General features: G+C 40.6%; 1 pseudogene; it reads left to right on the top strand.

Moving 5' to 3' along the window:
• Positions 1 to 13939, top strand: part of LOC125109908 (elongation factor 1-alpha 1-like) — a 30593-nt pseudogene extending 16654 nt beyond the window's left edge.
• Positions 13940 to 18165: the final 4226 nt, after the last annotated feature.

Raw genomic sequence — 18165 nt, forward strand, 5'->3', positions numbered from 1 at the left:
CAGCTAAGAGTCTAGGAATTCCCTTTTTACCCATGCTGGGTCCTGCCCACACCCCCAAAACGGTGGTGATAATCTTCCCTCAAGAATGAGAAAGTGGAAACTTACAAAAGAGATAAGGTTAATCATCTATAAGAATAAAGTATCAATTTTCTAGAAAATACCTGTTAATGCATGCTAATCCACTTAAATTTCTTAGAAATCATCCTTTTATCCCAAATAAAAGGAGATAATATATACTGGTGGTTAAAAACATGCTCCACACCCTAGCCATTTGCTGTGTGACTGTGGACATTTCATAACGTTTTTAAGCCTCCCACCCTTTATGGGTAAAATATAAAAATAGAAATAATTACATCTAAAACATTTCTGTGAAGATTAAGTGAGATACTGAATATAATATAATTAGACACTGTAAATTTCCTTTGATTGTTTGGTATTTTTATTGTTTTGAATCAAAGGTGAATAGTATTTTAAAAAGAATATTTTTCCTATTTCCTATATTTCCTATTTTTCATTTCAACCAATTAAATTTTATTATGAAGAAGATTATATGTACATATCAAATATTGAGGAATAAATTTTTAAAATCCAAGGCTATAAGAAGAAACCATAAAGCTTTACTGAAATTCAATATTGCCAATCTATCTAATCTTCCCAAATTAATAATTAATGTCACCAATAGAAATTCAATAAAATTCCCATAAAGCCCCCGTGCTATGTTTTTTAGAATTTAAGAGATTGATTCTAAAGTCCATCTGAATGAGTAAAATACAGGAGAAGCAGCAAAGTTGCTACAGTAAAGAAGAGAAAGGGCTTACCAGCTAGAATCAGTAGATACTGTGTCAAAGCCTTGGTACTTTAACTGTGTGATAACTGATGCAGAGAAATATATATAACTATTTTAATTTAAGCTAGCTTAATGCTAGTTTTTCGTTTGCATGTAAACAAAACAAAAATGACTAATATAATGCTGATAAATATTTAGTCCCCTAATGTTGATGTCATGAAACTATCCTACACCGATATGCCTCAAGATGCATTAAAATATTTATAAGCATAATCATTACAGCATGATTTGTCATTGTAAAAAGCCAGACAAATCCAAATGCCTGTGGATAAGTTATATCCCGAGACCCTATCTAACTGGACAACACCGTACGTGGATGAAATCTCTTTCCAAACTTTAACCCCTAACAAAGTCTGACAGTAATGAATTCTGGTGATGAGGGTGATGAGGATAATAAAGACTTATTGAGGGCTTTCTAGGTACGAGACTCTGTCCTTATTTTTCACTACCTTATTTATTTATCACAAAAATCCCATAAGGCAGACCTGATGGCACCATTAGTATTCTTAGTTTACAGACGAGGAAGGTCTCGGAAAGATAAAGCACTGGCCACGCATCTCTTAGCCAGGACTCCCGCTCAAGTCAGCCTCACATCAAAGCAGTACTCAGCGCTGCTTCTCGACCAAAAAGAAAACCAGTCTATTATAAAAAGCCCTGATTAAACATCTTAACTTAGATCTTAATAACCCTCGCACATCAGAGGGGGATGTTTTATTAAAACCTGCTGAGCTTCAACCTCTAGAAATAGTATTGATTCTCTTGGTCTTTGGTCACTATGTTTCTTAAATCCTGGAGATGCACATGTTATCTGTACAAGATATTTGATATTCATACTCTGCTATCGTGTGTTATTAGAGGTTTTTCCAGCTACATATTTACTTATATTTACATTTGAACTATGCACTTAAATAGTGTATTACAACAAAGATCATGAGAAAAACACCCGAACATATGTGATCACAGTGATAAAGATGCTGATGACAATCATAATGGATGTTTTATCTCAAGTCCCCATCATTCTAGAGGCAGATTCAGAACAAGGTTAAAAGTAGAAGAGGAAAAAGTAAGTAAATGTGGAAAACGTTCTTGATTATTTTTTTCCCCTACAATTTCACTTACTCTTCTTATAACATGATCATCCCAAATGTGAAATAGGTAGTTTTCCTTTTCCCCATACTTTTCTTCCGTCTCAGAGACACAAAGATGAATGTGTATTAGTTTCTTTTTTATGAAAAGATGTATTTATTTTGGAGGGGAGGGGCAGAGGGAGAGGCAGAGGGAGAATGCTCTAGGAGGCTCCCCACTGAGCGTGAGCCCAATGATGATGACGGGGGGTTTCAATCCCAGGACCCTGAGATCCTTCCCCGAGCCAAAACCAACACCCGGCCCCTTAACCAACTGAACCACCCAGGCACCCCTAGTTTCTTATTTTAATTACAGTTGACACCTAAGCACGCTTGTTGCCTCCAAACCAAGAAACCTACTTTTTCCTCATTCTCATGCCCTGACTTGGAAAAAACGTTAGCACAGTTTGTTTCTGTAATAATTCCACTACCTGCAACCCATCTGAATCCCAAAGTAAAAGCGATTTGATTATATTATGCAGATTTGTTTTCTCTCAGGTTTCAATATTAAGTTACCATTTCAGAATTTTCTTTACAACAAGAATCAAACATGCTGACTATGTGTAAATTGTGTTCTCTTAATAGTTAATATAATTTAATCCAAGGCTATTACTAGCCTAATTGGGTTTATTTGTGTCTTGGCTTAAGGTCTAGAGCATAACAAACTTAAAGATTTGAACACAGTGAGGTTAATGATGCTTAAAAGCTGCAAAGAAGCTAATTTCAGGTCCATTACACACACACACACACACACACACACACGCTCACACACACACACACGCACCATGAGGAAAAAGAACCAAAGAAATTCTTCCAACAAGAAGTGAAATCACGGCTTTCTGAGATCTGTGTGCTGCCATAGCTCAGGTTTCAAGATACTGCCGGCTTCCTTTCACTCTTCGTAATAAAGTTTTCAGCCACACTATTTGTCCTGGAGGGCTGTTCCACTCTGCTCAAAATGGCTCCCCAGTGCCTAAGAAATTAAGTATAAACTCTTCACTCTGGCTTTTAAGAATTCCCTAATTTGAATGCAATTTATCTGTACAATATCATTGCCCTCTCCTCTACTACATGATTTTGGCTTAATTATTGTGCCCCACTCAATGAACATCCAAGCTCTGAGCCACTGTTAGTGCCCGTACCTCCCCACATTGTCCCCAACACTCCTGCTCACCTCTGTTCCACTCCATCTTAGGGGGTTATCAGAAGTACGTATGGTGTGAGACAGTGAGAAGGCCAGATTGCTCTGGGCCCTAGAGAACCAGAGCAATAACCCAGTGTCACAGGACCTAAACACAATTCCAACGGATTGCTTGTTTTAGTCACTTGTTTGCCTTGCATATCCATTTTCCAAACATGGATTTAATGGATTCCATTGTTCGCTGTAAAATATGAAGCTTTCTTTTTGGATACAATGTAGCATCAGAGAATCTCAGAAGTCAGTTACCTTCCCTTGGGTCCAGACTAGCACATACCTTTAGCATATGCATGGGTCCTTCACCCACCAGCTGCTGTGGCCCAGGGCTTGGGCTCAGAGAACAGAGCCAGCAGAAGGAGTGTGTGCAGGAATGGACCAGGTCAGGCCAGTAACAGACACCTGTAGCACACAGACCTTGAAGACCTATTGACCTCTTTCTGTTGAGTCCCCTTTTAGGGCTTTAAATCTCACAGGCAGATAAAAATCCTTCCTTATTTAAAAAAAAAAAAAAATCCTTCCTTATTTAAAGAAATAGAAGAGGAGGGGCACCTGGGTGGCTCAGTCAGTTAAGTGTCTGGCTTTGGCTCAGGTCATGATCTCAGGGTCCTGGGATGGAGCCCCAAGTCAGGCTCCCTTTTGTTTCTCCCTCTCCCTCTGCTCCTCTCCCTACTCTTGCTCTCCCTCTCTCAAATAAATCAATAAAATCTTAAAAAAAAAAAAAATAGATGAGTAGAAATTATAAACACAGCCATAAAAGTCAATGAATTACTGACACCAAAAACAATACAGACAGATCTCAAAAATTTAATGCTGAGTAGAAGAAGCCAGATGCAATGGGGTACATACTGTATAAGTCCACTAATAAGTAATCTTTGAGCAGGCCAGACTCATCTATTGTAGTAGAAATCAGAACAGCAGATGTTTTCTGGGGTTTCAAGGTCGGGTAAGAAGAATACTATCAGAAAATTTCTGGGAATGAGGACAATGGTCCATATCCTAAAGGGTATGAATCAGACAGATGTAAGAATTTGCCAAAGGTCATTACACTGTACACCTAAAATTCATAAGCATTCCATAGTAAGAATATTTTTCTTTGATAATTTAAAATGAGATTTTGAAAAGCAATACACATTAGAATGTTTTCCCCATAACTAACTGAATTCTCTCATTTTCACTGGATTTTGAGAAGAAGGGGCCCAATCTGTATAGGGAGGGGTGGCCTCTGCAGCCAGAATTTCTGGGTCCAAATTCTGATTTTACTACTTTCTGGCTTCATGATTTTGGCTGAGTTGCCTGAGCACTCTCAGTACAAGACAGATACATACATACATACTTGTCATCACCATTAATACCTTACAGAATTATTGTAAAGATTAAATAAATGAGATGAGGCATATCAAAGCCTTGATCCCAGGACTAAGTACATGGTCATTATCAACTATAAGCATCAATACCAGATTTAAGCATCTTGGGGGGAAGACTATGGTTTCTCAGTGTTTCTGTTACCCCAGCTCACCCCCAGGGTCCCTACGTGTCCCCAACCAGGATGTATACGGCAGAGGTGATAACACAAGATGTGGAGTTTCTCAAAACTATATCAACATGTGAAATGCTTCTGAAATGTCAATATGCCTTAATATTTGAGGGAAGAAGTAGACATATTAACTATTATAAATGCATGATGTTTTTCTGGAATGGAATAAAATCCCTAGGCATACTGAAGATAAAACTAGAGGGTTCAAAGTAGTTTTAGGCATTCCCCTGGAAGCTTCTGCTGCCCCAGAAGTGACTTCTCCTGGGTTTAAGCTTATTCTTCACGGACTTCAGGGTGAATTCCATGATGAATTTTGGTAAGTGATATGAATGTTTGCTGAACTCAATTGAAATATATTGTAGCTCATTCAGGGTTCACATTTGGAACCCTGTTCTGTTCATCTTCATTTATTGTCTTGATTGAATTAATCTACTTGATCTGTTAATCTCTTGAATTTCAAGTGAGTAGTAACAATTCATTCATCCCATGAAGCAAGGTAGAGACAACACTACGCACCTTATCAGTACATTTTTTAATTCATTTTAAAAAGAAGTGTCAGTGACAAATAGTGAAGGGAGTCAATTCATCGCTGACCAGCATCTTTCACAGGGTAGCTGTTCAGTAACATCTGACAATCAACAGACATGACCCACAGCTAGTGCTATGGAAAGGCCACGTTCCATCTGTGAACACTTTCGGGAGGATGGAATATCGAAGACCAGCTGACTCTTCTAGTGCTCATAGAATTCATTCTGATTTAAGTTGTTTTCAAATACTGCACCCATTGTACATGCAAATTCCCTGCAGCAATCCGCAAAACAACTTCTAAAAATACTTAGGTAAGTCTATATTCAATAAGAGATGATTTTAGGGAACATTTCTCCTAGGCGGTGAGTTTAAGACCTAAGCTCTTTTGGAAATTCTTATTTCGTATGAATAGGAACTACCAAGGTATGAAGTCTAGAGAAATAAAAAGCCTTCGGGTTAACTTAGCATACATGCTTCCTGAATCCTGATACAAGAGCTCAGAGTGGACACCTGCTTAAAGCACCCCGGATTGCTGAGCTCATTCCAAAAAAACCAGGACCACCCACTCCTTGGATGATCACGCCAGCACCACCTGCCTCACAGTTGTTGCATTTCCAGGTCATAGATCCTTTATTTTACAGTATCTTTTGGGCTCCTGGACCCCATTCTAATATGTGTATGTGTGTGCATGCGAGGGTGTGTGTGTTTCCCCACACCAACGAGCAATTCATGGATACCAACAGGTTGTCTGAGAATTCAACTCAGTTCCGACCCTGTCTACCCTGAGACAACAGCTGATTCCACAGGTCAAGGGGTCAGCCCCCAGAAGGTTTCCCTCTGCTTTAGAAACTCATCTCAAGCCCACGTTGTTACCTGTACTTCTGACTCATCAACTACCTGGAGATTTCAACAACCTCGTCCAACTCAGCATGCCAACCGCAACTTCGAGTTGTTACCTGCATCTCTGGTAGACTGGCTATAAATCAGGGGTTCCTTGGGCTCAATTCAGTTGCTAAAATGGCTCATGGTTCACGGGTCTCAGGAAATCTGTTTACTCATTAGACCACCAATTTATTGCAAAGCCTATTGAAGGATACACGTCAGCCAGATGAAGATATACAGAGGCCAAGGTTTCAAACAAAGGAGCTTCTGTCCTTAGGCAGTTTGGGGCTCAGCACAGTGGCACATGGAAGCCTTCTGGTTCCCCAACCTGTAAGCTCTCCCAACCCCCTCCTTGTGGGTTTTTAATGTAGGCTTCATTACATAGGTACGATTGATTAACTCATTGTTTCCCCCTAGAAACCGGCCCCCATCTTTAGGGCCTCTCCAAAAGTCACTTCATTAATACAAGCCCAGTTTTGGTAGAAAGGGGCTTGTTATGGATAATCAGACACCCATTTCACCTTTATGGCTCTGAATTGTTTCCAGAAGCTGAGGACAAGAGACCAAACAGAAGATTCTCCATTGCTCTTCTGCTCAGGGGATCCCAAGGGTTTAGGGAGCTGTGAGCCAGGAACCATGGATGAAGACCAAATATATATCAGAAATGAATGGCCAAATAGGTGTATTTCTTAGAAACCACAATATCACAGAGCATAACTGCTGATTTCCACACCCTTCCATGCCCTGCTGTTCCTTCCAAACCTTCTACCAGCATTTATTCCCTCTGCAAGTACTCATTGACTGCCTCCAACTTGGGGAAGGGGATAGACGAGGGCTTGGCATCCAGTAGGTAAAGGCCAGGAAAGATGCTAAACACCCAACATGCACAAGACAAGCTCCAAGTGAGGATTATCCAGTTTACAATGTCAGTAGTGCCAAGGATGAGAAACCCTGGTCTAGCAGGAGAGAGCTGGGACCTTGCTGAGATTCCAGGATAGGCTATAAGCCTGCTTTTGTGTCTGCTTCACTAGTGAGTTGATTCTTGAATAGCGGAGTTAAGGGCACCATATAACTTTGACTCCCTAAACACTGAGCTGCTAAAACCCTCCTGTTGGCCAGAAGGCTTACCAGTACCGTCAAGAGTTGATGAACACATAGTCTGTACATTATATGTGTTATAGACTGTACTCTCACAATTAAGTAAGCCAGAGAAAAGAAAATGCTATTAAGAAAACTATAGGGGAGAGGGATGCCTGGGTGGCGCAGTCAGTTAAGCATCTGTGTTCAGTTTGGGTCATGATCTCATGGTCCTGAGATCGAGCTCTGCATGGGGCTCCCTGCTCAGCTGGGAGCCTGCTTCTCCCTCTGCCTGCCACTCCCCCTGCTCCTGTTCTCTCTCTCTCTCTCTGAGAAAGAAATAAATAAAATCTTTAAAAAAAAGAAGAAGAAGGAGAGAAAATATAAGGAAGAGAAAATACATTTACAGTATTGTACTGTATTTATTGAAAAAAATCCACATGTAAGTGGTTCTACACAGTTCAAACCCATATTGTTCATGGGTCAACTGTATATTCAGGCTGAAACTGCTTTCATTTTAGTATATGTGCTGCCAAAGTGAGCATGAAACTGCTTTCATTTTAATGCACCATCCTGTAGCAAAGTTGGGAGGACTTGGAACTTTTTTCTACTTCTAACTATTGAAGGCTACCAACAAGTACCTTTCAAGAAAAAAATTGGCCTGGGTCACCTGGGTGGCTCAGTGGGTTAAGCCTCTGCTTTCTGCTCAGGTCATGATATCAGGGTCCTGGGATCGAGCCCCGCATTGGGCTCTCTGCTCAGCAGGGAGCCTGCTTCCCTCTCTCTCTGCCTGCCACTCTGACTACTTGTAATCTATGTCTGTCAAATAAATAAATAAAATCTTTTAAAAAAATGACCTAAGACAATTAGGTCAAAATTTTTTAAAGATTTTATTTATTTGTTTGAAAGAGAGCGAGAGCAACAGAGAGAGAGAGAGAGAGAGAGAGAGAGAGCATGAGCTGGGGGAACAGCAAAAGGAGGGGGAGAATCAGACTCCCTGCTGAGCAGAACGGGAGGCGGAATCCTAGGACTCTGAGATCAACTTGAGCCTAAGGCAGATGCTTAACTGACAGCCATCCTGGTGCCACTGTCATAGGTCAACTTGTATGTCCTCCTACAAATCTTTACTCTCCTGGACTATGCCATGGTCTGTTTTCCATTATCATTTCTTCAAATGTCTAAAAGCAGAAAAGGAAGAATGTTGGGAGTTGAGGTGGCATTGTGTTATGTTAGCTACTAAATTTGGGCAATCTCCCCAGGATTCTATTTTAAATGCTTGAATATTACATTTTCTTATTTTATAGAGCCCTAAAGTACACATAAAATTAATTCCAAATGCTGTATTTAACGTTAATCTGATTATTTTAAAAGTAGTATACCAATTGCTTAAATTAAACAGATATTTTATCAACTGGGTTTCCTGTTAAGTATACTATTGCTCTTACTAAAAATTACTCACTGTAGCGTCTGTTCCAATTTCTATAAAACAATGATAAGGTTTGTTCACATGTTTTTATTCCTAGAATGAACTAAAAAGAACACATGAATGTGTCCTGTCAAATTAGTATTTTACCTTTAAAAGGCAAATTTATGGATTCTATAAACCTTAGTGTGAGCATATCCAGTCTTTTAAACTCAATGACTGACTTATGATCTGTGTAAAAACCAGCCACCAAAGCCACAGAGCTTATTTAATTATTTACAAGTCGGTTTCTTTATAGAGGCTGATTTGGGGATATGTTTTTCCTTCTTTATTTTGTGGGAAAGTGTGGCTATTAAGCAAAGGAATCAACATTCATTAAAGTGTGAGAACAGCAGATCTGTTAGTCGCTTTAATGTTAATGCTGGGAGGGCGTTATGAATAATCTAATTGAGTTCTTTCATTGTTTAGGCAGGGAAATTGAGGCTCAGAGATGGGACAGGCTTTGGACCCAGCAAGACAGTGAGTGAATCCATGATAAAGCTATGAATTCTACCCAAAATACGCCACTCTGATTTCTGTACTATTTTTGACCTGAAGGAAACCAAGTCTCTGCAGGCTCAAGAGAAACTTTTGCCCCTCTCTTCACTACCTAGAAGAATGTAAATTGGGAGGTCTTTCTCAGAATAAGAGTTATTACCAGAGAGAAATTTTATCTGAATGACCCATCTGTGTGGCAAAGAAAACAATTACCAAACACCTCCTCTTCTTACTGCCTGTGAATTGTCCTCCTCCCCCTTTGAAGCCCTGGACCTTTATTCAATTTCTTAACTTAGGAAGGTATTTTTGCTTCCTTCCACCTCTCTGTCTTTGAACCTCTCATGTATGTGGGATTCCTACATGTAGGAAATTAAATTTGATTTTCTCTTGCTAATGTGTCTCATGTGATTTAATTCTTAGGCCACCTAGAAGAACATTTGAAGGGGAAAAATTTTTTTTTTCCTCCTCAACAGCTACAAATAGCTGAGGTAGGCAGATTTCTAAGATGGCTCCCAATGAGTCATGCTCTTGTCTGATCCTCTCCCCTCTGAACATGATATGATATCATTTCCTTGATTAAGTTATATTATATGGCAACAGTATAAAGATTTTGTAGATACAATTTAAAACTCTAACCAGGGGGTGCTTGGGTGGTTCTGTCAGTAAGCATCTGCTTTTGGCTCAGGTCACGATCCCAGGGTCCTGGGACTGAGGCTCTGCATCAGGCTCCCTGCTTAGGAGGGAGCCTGGCTCTCCCGCTCCTCCCTGCTTGTTCTCTCTCTTATTACCTCTGTCACTATCTCTACCTATCTTGCTCAAATAGATAAATGAAATCTTTAAAAAAATAAATAAAACTCAGTCAGTTGACTTAATGAAAAGGGAAGTTATCCTGGGTGGGCTTGACCTAATAAGGCCATCTCTTTCAGAAAGTGTCTAGACTCAAAACACTAGATTCTCTTGTTGGACTTGAAGAAGAAAACCAGCATTTTTGTGAAGAAGGCACATGGCAGGAACAGGGGACAGCCTCCAGCAGCTCTGGGCTTCGGTATTACAATTACAAGGAACTAAACTCTTCCAATGGCCAGTGGGCTCGGGAGGAGGACCCTGAGGCTCAGATAAGAATGCGGCCGCAGTCAACACCTTCCTCGATTGCAGTCCGGTGAGACACTGAGCAGAGGGTCAAGCTAAAGTGTACCCAGATGCCTGACACATGGAAACTGTAAGATTTTTTTTAAATGAGGGTTCTTTTAAGCCATCAAGTTTGTGGTGAGTTACGTATCACCAAAAAACAAAACAAAACAAAACTTCATATGATGTCCTTGTTCTCTGACTTTACCACACCTAGAACTGCCTCCCTTCTCTCTCTGGGCCAGATCATTCCTACATTCTTTGATTGGGATGAGATGAATATTTCAGAAACAAATCAAAGAGATAAGCCAAAGGGTTTTGTGCACACTTCACTCCTCCTTCTACAACACCATGTTTCCAGTTCTCAACTGAGGATTGAGGTAGAAATCCTCAATAGTCTTAAGGCCTAATGCTGACTGCTCTTTCGGGCTACGGAGCATCAATAAGGATAATAAGTACAATGGATTAAAACAAACAAATAAGTTTAAATCCATGAATTTTTATGGATGCTAAAGACAAAACTCAAACAAACAAAAACCTTCATTGTTCATCTTCGCAGGAATTTGGAGGATCAATGTGTTATTGTAAGAAGATGAAGTATGAGGAATGGAGGAAGCATTTATCCTGCCTCTCCTGGGGGACTAGACCACAGGGAAACCAAATCACTGATGAGGAAATTTCCTTTTGTAAACCATCCTACCTATTGAATGAAGAAAAAAATGGTAGAATTCACACATCACTATTTTTTAAACTCCAGTAAATTCATGAAGTAGACAATGATCACCCATGGCTGTGAAAAGAGGGTAAAAATAGACAATTATGTGCCTTCTGAAGGTCAGACCACCACCTATGAAGTCATCTTACCAGAAATTGAATATGTAAAGGGACAGGCTCCAGAGATCTAACTACCAATTTTCAGAAAATATGGGGGCAGAGAGACTGGCTAAAGCCACCATGGAGATACACTGTTCAACACTCAGATGGTGGGGGACATGATGTCATAAATAACATGAATTCCTTAACAACAAATTGCAAGGAATAGAAATAGAGATGGTAGAAGGATGCATAGATTAAAAGAGACTTAAGAGAAATAGCAATAATTGCAATGTATAAATCTTAGCTGGACCTTGAAGAAATTGTACACACACACATACATACCTACCCCCATGCACATACACACTCGCACACATACACACACACACATACATACTTGCACATGTGTATACACACACACATACACACATACCTACCCACACACACATACACACTTGCACACATGTACACACACAGACACACACATATATATACCTACACAACCCACATGATACACCTGGGAAACTTTGAACGCCGGTTGGATATTTGATAATATTAAGAAATATGAGTTATTGGGTTTTTTTAGGTATTCATGTTTATTTTTGAAGACAGAGACCTTGACTTTTAGAGATCTGCTGAGTAAGATAACGAAAGGATGTCTTGGGTTTTACTTCAAAATAAATGTGATGAGAAACAAGGGAACATGGTTTGGGTTACGAGGAAACATGATTAAATGTGAGTCAAAAAATGTTAGTTGATGGGCGCACAAGTCTTTGTTATATTTTTCTATTTTTTATGTGTTTAAAATTGCCCCTAAAAGAAAGGCTTTTTTAAAGCAAATTATGTCATTCTGTACTTAAAATGTTTCACTGACTTTTCATCAGTGACCAAAATGCTGCTATGACCTAAAAGGTTTTGAAGAATCTAGTCCTTGCTTACCAGCTCTCCCTGAGCAGAGTCCATGTTCCTTCTAAGATTCCCCTGCAAGGCCATTCATTCCCCCAGCATCTCAGGGTCCTTAGACGTGCTTCCTTTGTCTAGAAATGGTCCTTTCTACCGTATTTTTCCAATTGAGTCAAGCAACTCTTTCAAGCAATCTTGGAGCACCACGTGCATCTCCAAAAGGCATTTATAATGGTACTAATTGCATTCACCTTTGGTTGAGGATTTTATGGATGTGTAACCCTCAGTATGAAACTGCAGTGGTTTTGTTTCAGAATCTTACTCATAAGAAGGTGCTTAAAAGAGTGAAGTGTCAAAAGAATGGAACCAATAAAATTACTCAAGGACATGCAAGCAATTGCTGCTCAGTAGTTGATGGGTAAAGTGATGTTGAAGAGTACATTCAAATAAGAGAAAGAGATTTTTCCACAACGGGTTTGCCGCCAGAACACAGGTGTCGTGAAAACCACCGCTCAACCTAAACCAGAACGGGAAAGGAAAAGACTCATATCAACATCGTCGTCATCGGACACGTAGATTTGGGCAAGTCTACCACTCCTGGTCATCTGATCTACAAATGTGGTGGGATCGACAAAAGAATTATTGAAGAATTCGATAAGGAGGCTGCTGAGAAGGGAAAAGCCTCCTTCGAGTACGCCTGGGTCTTGGATAAACTGAAAGCTGAATGTGAACATGGTATCACCACTGATATCTCCCTGTGGAAATTCGAGACCAGCAAGTATTATGTGACCATCACTGATGCTCCAGGACACAGAGACTTTATCAAAAACATGATAACAGGCACATCTCAGGCTGACTGTGCCACCCTGATTGTTGCTGCTGGCGTTGGTGAATTTGAAGCAGGTATCTCCAAGAATGGGCAGACCCATGAGCATGCCCTTCTGGCTTACACACTGGGTGTAAAACAACTAATTGTTGGTGTTAACAAAATGGATTCCACGGAGCCACCCTACAGCCAGAAGAGATACGAGGAACTCGTTGAGGAAGTCAGCACCTACATTAAGAAAATTGGCTACAACCCCAACACAGTAGCATCTGTGCCAATTTCTGGTTGGAATGGTGACAGCATGCTGGAGTCAAGTGCTAACATGCCTTGGTTCAAGGGACGGAAGTCACCCATAAAGACGGGAATGCCAGGGGAACCACCCTGCTGGAAGCTCTGGATTGCATTCTGCCACCAACTCGTCCAACTGACAAGCCCTTGCATCTGCCTCTCCAGGACGTCTACAAAATTGGTGGTATTGGTACTGTCCCTGTGGGCCCGGTGGAGACTGGTGTTCTTAAACCTGGCATGGTGGTCACCTTCACTCCAGCCAATGTTACAACTGAAGTCAAGTCTGTTGAAATGCACCATGAAGCTTTGAGTGAGGCTCTTCCTGGGGACAATGTGGGCTTCAATGTCAAGAACGTATCTGTCAAAGATGTTCGTTGTGGCAATGTGGCCGGTGACAGCAAAAATGACCCACCAATGGAAGCAGCTGGCTTCATGGCTCAGGTGATTATCCTGAACCATCCAGGCCAAATTAGTGCTGGAGATGCACCTGTGCTGTACTGTCACACAGCTCACATCGCTTGCAAGTTTGCTGAGCTGAAAGAGAAGATAGATCGTCATTCTGGAAAAAAGCTAGAGATGGTCCCAAGTTCTTGAAATCTGGTGATGCTGCCATTGTTGATATGGTTCCTGGCAAGCCTATGTGTGTTGAGAGCTTTTCTGACTATCCTCCTCTGGGCCATTTTGCTGTCCGTGACATGAGACAGACGGTTGCTATGGGTGTCATCAAAGCAGTGGAAAAGAAGACAGCTGGAGCTGGCAAGGTCACCAAGTCTGCCCAGAAAGCTCAGAAGGCTAAATGAATGTTATCCCCAATACCTGCCACCTCAGTCTTAATCAGTGGTGGGAGAAGGGTCTCAGAACTGTTTTGTGTCAGTTGGCCATTTAAGTTTAAGAGTAAAAGCCTGGTGAATGATTAATGATGTATCATAAAACCTCCAGAAGGAAAGGAGAATGTTTTGTGGACCATTTGTTTTTGGGTGTGTGTGGCAGTTTTAAGTTATTAGTTTTTAAAATCTGTACTTTTTAATGGAAACAACTTGACCAAAAATCTGTCACAGAATTTTGAGACCTATTAAAACAAAGTTTAATGAGAAAAAGAAAATAAGAGAAAGAGAAGGAGTGGAGAGAGCAAACAATAATGCTGATCATGTCTTTTCCTTGGGTCTTTAAGGATGGTTATTCTACACTGGAGTCCTCCCACCAGCCCCCTCACTTGCTCCAGGACAAGAAAGAAATTAAGTCAGAGGACTCATACTGTCAAAGATTATACAGCAGAGTCTGCGACGGTCAGATTCCCAAGAGCTTGTGCCGAAATATGGTGGCCCCGTTAGGCTAAAAATGGAACACAAGTCCACAAAGCACCAAAGGTTAGTCATCAGTGGAGAGCCAGATTTCCTTTATGTTTCTTGCCCTATGCTTGGAAGGGAACTGGAAGGGACTGCAGGGTGGGGGCAGCAAGGGTATATCAAATCTCTTGTTACAAAATATTTCCTTGAAGCAGAACTGAAATTTGAACCTCTCCCATCTACTTTATTCATTACCCCTCCTATGCCATATACCTTCTAAAATTAGAAAATTTCCATGTGAATCTATCTTACAGTATTCTGTCAACCGCACAGAAAGAATATGGGTTTCTCTCTGTACATCAGGTGTATTTTAAGGACCTTTAATGAACAAAGTTACACAATTGTGAATGAAACCACTCTGGGTCTTTACTTTGAGGGAGTCATATATTCATACATTCATTTGGAAAATAATCCCTCCATTTTTTTAATGAATAAGGTAGAAATGACTCTAAAATTCTGATGTTCAATTTTTACTAGATGCCACAACCTCATAATAAAATGCAGATTTTATTAATAAAATTTTATTAATAAAATGCAGAAAAAAAAATCTTCCGTAGAGGGTAGGTTACTAGGGATGGGATGATGGGTCATGGGAAAACCATATCAATAGAAAGGCATTCTATTCCCCATTTTTATAAAAAAATAGAAAATAAAAAACAGAGAAACAAGGATCATTAATCTGAAAGAAAAAGTCAAATGTTACCATGTGATGAAGAATGTATCCCTTCCAAGGCCTCATAACATCTTTACCTGCTTCTATAACAACATCTATGGCTTTCAGGCTAATTGAACATATCTTATTTTATTTTAAAGGGTATTCTGTTTTAAAGCACTGGAAGCTTATAAAATTAGTCCATCACACTGGTAGTCATTTTGATAACACAGGAATATTTAGCCATGACAATATAACACACTCATAGCTGCTGGTGCTAATGGACACTGGCAGTCCTTTCTGAAAAATATATTTATGCACATCAAATGTTTTAAGAGAGTCTCAACTGTTATCTCCTTACTCCACATGTGCAAATCTATTCTTATTAAACTAGGAAGGAGGAAGACAAAGGAACACATATATGTAAGGCTATTCAACCTCCGTCCCAAAGAACAGAAGACTGGGTAAATAAATGTTGATCTATCCCTGTGATATCACACCACACAGCAGTGAAAATAAGACTGTTTTCAAATAATATTTATTGGCATGGAGAAATAATTCTTAGATAATGCTGAATAAAATAAAAGCAAGGCTCGAAATACAATGTAATCGCAATAGTATAATATTACAAACATATAGAAAGAATTCTAAGTGTACTCCTATATCTATAGTAAGTTTGCCAAGAAATTAACAATGGTATTATCTGGGTGGTGTAGGTATTTTTCTTTTACATTGTTCTTTTATTTTCTCCCCACATTTTTACAATGGGGTTTGATTGCTTTTTATAATCAGAGCCAAAAATAAAAATTATCAAATGAAAACTGGAAAATACAGCATGGAATATACAACTCTCTATTAATGAGAAAACTAACTTAATAATAACATTGTAATAATGAGAAAGCTAACTTGAAACAGAGTATCTCATTTTTAACCATTGTAGATAATTGGAATTCTTTTTATATGCATTTGTTTATCTGCCACCTACTTACCAAAGAGATTTCAGGCATTTAATTGGGAATTCACTAGAGCTGGGTTTATTTCTAGGCACTATCCCTTAATTTTAGCTAAACTCTTAAGTGGAAAAAGCTCTCAGGCATATAATTTGCCTACAGTATAATAGTTTTCAGAGTCCCAAGCTAGGACAAAAAAAAAAAAAATGGCCATTTCAATCAACAAATTCTTTTTTTTTTTAAGTAATATAAGAAAATAGTAATGACCTAACACAGAACTTGTCAAATAGTCAAAAACAGTCAATCAGTCTTTATCCATGTATTACCTTGTCCACTCACTCATTCAGGAAGCACTGGCTGAGCATCTAGTGAGCCCCCGAGAACAGAGTCATCCCAGCTCCTCAGGAATCATGTAGGAGATAAAGAAAACGCACCTGTCCTCTCCCGCTAACGGTTGTTTTAGAGCTAATAAACATATTAAGTAAAAAGGGGAAGATCAGCAGTGAGCGGTTGAGACACAGCTACTGAGTTTAGAAGAAGTTGAATGAGGAACAATACAACAACAGCAAAAACAAACAAAGAAACCTCTCAATCAAGTGGAACATATTGCCAAATGACCAGAAAACCTTGATTTAAAACAGATCAAATTATAAGCTCCCTATTATTAAAATTAATCTTATCAGAAATAATGCCTAGCAAGTAGCCAAAAGTCACACTGACAACTGCCTAAAGGCGATGAGCGATATTAAAACTCATGCCTGGTCTAGGTAATTGGTCTAGTTAATAGAGCCAGCAGTGCACAGGCAACCCCCCCCCCACACACACACACACATACACTAGAGTGAGTCACAACTGCTGTGGAAAACTTCTGACTGCACATAAGCCACAATCAGACCCTTTGACTTGACGTGTTTCTAGGCCAGCCACAATTGCTGTAAACGTGATCCACTCACCATCAAATGAGTAAAAGCAAGTGCTGGGCAAATACTGTAGAAGACACCCTCAGTATGGGAAGGAAGGAGGGAGGTAGAGAGACTAAGGAGGAGTAAGCAAAGGAAAACAGAACACTAACTCCCCCGATCACTTGTTAGCTGCATTTCTGGATGTTTCTAATATCTAATACTAAAAATGCTCTCTCATTTTTTAAAAAAGATTTTATTTATTTATTTGACAGAGGTAGAGAGAGAGAGAGAGAGAGCACAAGCAGGTAGAGCAACAGGCAGAGGGAGAGGGAGAAGCAGACTCCCCACTGAGCAGGGAGACAGATTGGGGGAGGGCGCGGCGGCGGGGGGGTGGCGGTGGCCCGGCGGGGATGCCTCAATCCCAGGACCCTGAGATCATGACCTGAGCCTGAGCTGAAGGAGGCAGATACTTCACCGACTGAGCCACCCCGGTGCCCCAACTCTCTCATTCGTTACCTTGACTTTGCTGACCCGCTAAAGATGTGCTGGTTCTGACTCTGGGCAGCACTGAGTCGGGGCCCCTGTGGGTACCAAAGCACAGCAGCTGCCCTGAACTTGTTGCAAAAACACATTTTCCGACTCCACCTCAGAGCTAGTCAATCAGAAAATCTAAGGGAGGGTCCCCAAGTCTCTTCACAAACCCTCGAGGGGATCTTGATGCCAGGGCATCTTTGAGAACCGCTGGCTTCTGTCACCAGATCGCGGGAGCCCCTGCCCGACTGAGAGGTGCCACGGGGCCCCATCCCTTGTAGGCTGGAATCGGGCTGCGGGGAGTCGAGGGGGAGGGGACCTGTGGGAGGGGCCGGCTGTGGCTTACCCCTCACTTGCCCCTTGTTTAGTGATGTACCAGCCATTCAGTCCCTGAGTGTAGCGTCTGAGAAGTTTTCACCCGGGCCGAGGGGATAGGTATGGTGATGTTCCCTGCACCAACGTGTCCATCACTGGTGGAGACAAAAGTTAAATATGAGGATAACAAGGCAGGTGGATCTTAAGTCACTAGGGAGAGAGAAGGAAAGGGTAGTTCAGGAAAAATAACCATTTTGATCTACCCGGGGCATGAGGCACCACCAGCCACCTGTATTAGAGAGATGAGAGTGCGATCCCTAGCCATACACCGGGTAAAAACGCATGCAGGCTCAAAAGCACT

Source organism: Lutra lutra, chromosome 9, assembly GCF_902655055.1.
Source record: "Lutra lutra chromosome 9, mLutLut1.2, whole genome shotgun sequence".
Taxonomy (NCBI): Eukaryota; Metazoa; Chordata; class Mammalia; order Carnivora; family Mustelidae; genus Lutra; species Lutra lutra.